Here is a 4,162-nt window from a genome sequence, read left to right as displayed (position 1 = left end):
TCATAAAGGAAGAGAAGAAAACTAAAAGTTCAGATTTCCCTTTCACTTAAGTGGCCATATGTTCCTACACTTCAAAATACTTGTTAGGTTTTGATTAAATTACATTCAAAAATGAATGAAAACTGTCACAGATATTGATTTTTAATACTGATATGAAGTCAAAAAACAGTGTTTAGGAGCTAGCGTAAGAATGTATTTAAATTTTTTTAAAGGGTTTATCTACTCTGTTTACATAAGTTAAATAGACTGGCAAGTCAAAACAACAAGACAATGGCGAAGGGGGTCGATCTCATCTGAGACAACAAACCTCTGTCAGACAGCAGTTGAAGGGGGGGGGGGGGGGGGGGGGCAAACAGCAAAAAAGAAAGACAAAAAATAATACTTCAAATGCACTACAGTATAAGACATGTACTTGATGTACTACAGTAGCCTATGTCCTACAGTATAAGACATGTATTTCACAATGCTTTTCACACACAGATTGCACAGAATGAATTAAGTCTTCCAAGTCCGGTCAGTTAGTTTAGCCCTTAAAAGATTTCTCTATCTTTTCAATGCATGCTATTTAAATGTCAGACAGTAAAATTGAAAATCAGCAATAAAGCATATGTCACTGTTTCTTCAGTCTTTTAGAGGGAAATATGACAAGTGAGACCAACATATGACACATGATATCCAAAAAATGCTGTCTAGGTAGGCAGTTTTTGAGACAGTCTTAGACCAGAGACTAATTTTAGTCTGAGGGCTTTCTAACGTCCAGATTAATTATTAACAGGGGCTGGACCATGGACTTTCTCCCTAATCCTTTATTTATGTACACAAAACTAGCGTTTTTCAGGAAAGCAAACGGGAGCGGGGTGTTAACCGGACCAAATAATCGCCTAAACATCCCCAAGTCACTGAGGTCAAGTTAATAAGCAGAAATCAATGACACTGATTCAGTCGTGCCAGAAACATGAATCACAGCGTGAGGTTTACTATTAAAGTAAATATGAACTTACTGTTACAACGAGATCGTGGTCAACTAGTTGGCATAGATAGAAGCAAAAGGTGTTTTCTGAACCTCCACAAATGATGAAAATCTCTGCGGGTGTTTGCACAATCTAAAAATAATAATAATAAAAAAATGAATCGTTTTATTTAACTAGCGTTTGGCACAGTGTATTTTTTTCCCGGTTTTCATCGTGAAAGGCTGCTTATTTTTGCCGTGGCACTTTAAGAACTGGGAATAAAACTATATCCTCTATTCTCTCAGTATTTATCTCCATAATGTACAACCCAAAACACATAAAGTGTTAGTATAACTAGTAGCAATTTTTTTTTAAATAAATAAATCTACCATTCTTATACTTAAAAGCAATTTTATAGAAAATCTAAATAACGTTTATAACTTCACACCGCTTTTAACAACTTAGTATAAAGCACAAACGTACCTCAAGTGTTTTAAATGTGTCTGATGCAGAGTAATCGGATCGAGCGCACGCTCTGGTTTATTTCCAGCTGATCACTTTTTTTCTTCTTGTCGGAGCGCGAGAGCGCGACAATTCTGCGTATCTAACAACGATGTGAAGTATGCGCGGAATGAGGGCAAGAATGAAATGAACGCGAAGAACTGAGTTTGCGTTGGGGGCGGGGCCAGGGTGACGTCACTCGCAGAACTCCTCAGCGAAGGGAGGGGCTGAGTGTGTGTGACTGAGGTGGTGAGGATTTTTTGATTCATTAGTGACTCGAATCTTTTGAATCCCTTCACTGAAGACTGAAGAGATTCGTTTTTTTAAATGTATTTTTATTGAGTAGGCTACAGTGGCCCTTTTGGGACCGGTTGCATAGCCTAAACGGCAAATGGTCTTAAAAGGTGGTCATCCAGTTTTTTTCTGTAAGTAAGACTGTTCATAATATTTTAAAGTCAGTTACATTAAAGATTGGCCTATTTTGATACTGAAAAGTAAGACTGATTACTCCCAAATAACTGCTATTGGTCACACTAGTTCTTAAAGGGATAGTTCACCCAAAAATGAAAATGCTGTCATCATTTACTCTTCCTCAAGTTGTTCCAAACCTGTATGACTTTCTTTCTTCTGTTGAACACAAAAGAAGATATTTTAAAGAAGGTTGGTAATTAAACAGTTGCTGGTCCCCATTGACTTCCATAGTTTTTTTTTTTTTTTTTTCTACTATGGAAGTCAATGGGGTCCATCAGTCGTTTGGTTACCGACTTTCTTCAAAATATCTTCTTTTGTGTTCAGCAGAAGAAAGAAAGTCATACAGGTTTGGAACAACTTGAGGAAGAGTAAATGATGACAGCATTTTCATTTTTGGGTGAACTATCCCTTTAAGAGATGGGCTGCGTCCGAAATCGCATAGGCCTACTCTCTTGAGTAGGTAGCCTACTTATTTTGAATAAGTAGTAATTGCTTCATGACCACTAAAAAAAGTATGTTCTATGAATGTAATCTGGATGTATCTACTAGGCCTACATTAATCATGTTGTCATTATCATGTGATCTACCAGCATCAGTTATATCGCTTCACTGCCATTTAAAATTCTCTCCCGTGGCCTTATGGGATGGTAAAGTGTCCATCGTATGCAGACTTCAGAATCTCACTGGAAGTAGTGTAGGCTAGGTCTTCCGGATACTTTTTGCCTATTCTTTTATGAGTAGGCTATGAATTCGGACATAGCCTACGTCTTTTGTCACATACTGTTTTTCACCTACTACTGTAGGGAAGTAGGCTATGCGATTTCAGATTTCGTTGCAAGTGGGAGAAGTTAATTTGATTAAAGATTAGGGCACATGAATTTAAAAAATATTGGGGGATTTTTTTTATGTCATTCTGAAAATATAATTATATTTTCTTTAAATAACATGTTCTCCCTAACTACAGGCCTTACTATACTCATATCATAGGCCTATATAACTGTGATATTCTGCAAAACAACAAGATTTTAAACACCTTTTCTTACTGTTTTGAAATCCGTTTTCTCTCACTCTCAGGTACGTCACCAGTGTAAGCTTCACGGTGAATAGCCTACTTCTACACTCTCATCAACGTCAACGTAGTCCATAGCAGCAACAAAAATATATCTTGACCTATGGTTATTTGGGGAGAAACACAGGGGGACGTTTTCACCCCACTCTACCCTAAAGTTATAATAAACACTATGATAGGCTATTCCATAAAAAAAGGATCGTTGTCCATTTTGATTTCATGTTGACTTTAAACAACACCGAAAATAATATTTGAAGTGACTAAAAATGCTTCATAAGTAGCTTACTTTCTATACTTTGTCAACTGCTGGGCATAACAATGATAAAACTATAGAAAAAACAACAAGAATAGGCCTAGCTTAGATAAATGAACGGTTTGGTGTTTACATTTTAGTCGTGAGGGTCATTATTACACGTTTACAATTTTTCGCAATCAAAAATTGCTACATTTCCGACGTTACCAAGAGGAGACGGACGTATTAAACAATTACACACTGCCCTCTCGTATAAAAGTAAGTCACTCAGACATCTTATTTCAATAGAGTTAGGCTACATTACATTACATTGTGTAAAATGAATGAGGAAATACAGAAATAAACATTAAAGTTACCACTGGATCCACAGAAGGGTTGTTAACGTTGATAATAGAATGCAGTCAGTCATTATATGTACCATTGCCATCTTGTGGTAAAAACAGACATAAGCTGTAGTCAAGGAAATGCTTTGTTTCTACACAACATGGGAAACAGAAGCTTTAGTGATTCATTAAAGTAAAATGATCTACTTGCAGTTACACAGAAATGTATGCACGTTTATTTTTTCCATCAAGTAGGGTAAAAAATGACAAAATTATATATAGGCCTGTGTGTGTGTGTACATAGCCTAGATTTCGTTTGGCAATTGACAAAATAAATGAAAGTGCTTGTTATCAGTTTTAACTTTGCCATGTTCAAATCAAACGTAGTTCTGGCAGGTCCATCCCCAGCTCCTCCTCTCATCCACAGTCAGGACTTGGCCTTCACACATTCCTTTATCTTGATTTTCCTTGTTACATTCAATTATTGTCATTCAGAACTTTAATCATATCTGCAATACATTTATGTTGGTTCTGTTCACCCTAAGGAGGGTTATCACTGCTCTCCCATACCGCCAATCCAAACTGCATGCTGTTG

General features: G+C 36.7%; 1 protein-coding gene across 2 annotated transcripts in view; it reads right to left on the bottom strand.

The window, feature by feature from the left end:
- The window catches only part of tead1a (TEA domain family member 1a), a 39,253-nt gene extending 37,664 nt beyond the window's left edge, over positions 1–1,589 (bottom strand). Inside the window, exons 1-2 of one of the 2 annotated variants that reach the window (XM_084397432.1) lie at positions 1,434–1,589; positions 1,002–1,103 (exon numbers count right to left, since the gene is read on the bottom strand). The gene's annotated coding sequence lies outside the window, so the exon portion shown is untranslated. The remainder of the gene's footprint in view (positions 1–1,001; positions 1,104–1,433) is intronic. The other variant, XM_084397431.1, reaches the window with a different exon arrangement.
- Between the last annotated feature and the right edge of the window lie 2,573 nt (positions 1,590–4,162).

The sequence above is a fragment of the Rutilus rutilus genome, assembly GCF_951802725.1.
Source record: "Rutilus rutilus genome assembly, chromosome: 23".
Lineage (NCBI taxonomy): Eukaryota > Metazoa > Chordata > Actinopteri > Cypriniformes > Leuciscidae > Rutilus > Rutilus rutilus.
The sequence above is the reverse complement of the archived record's forward strand: the minus strand, read 5'-3'. Positions and strand labels throughout refer to the sequence as shown.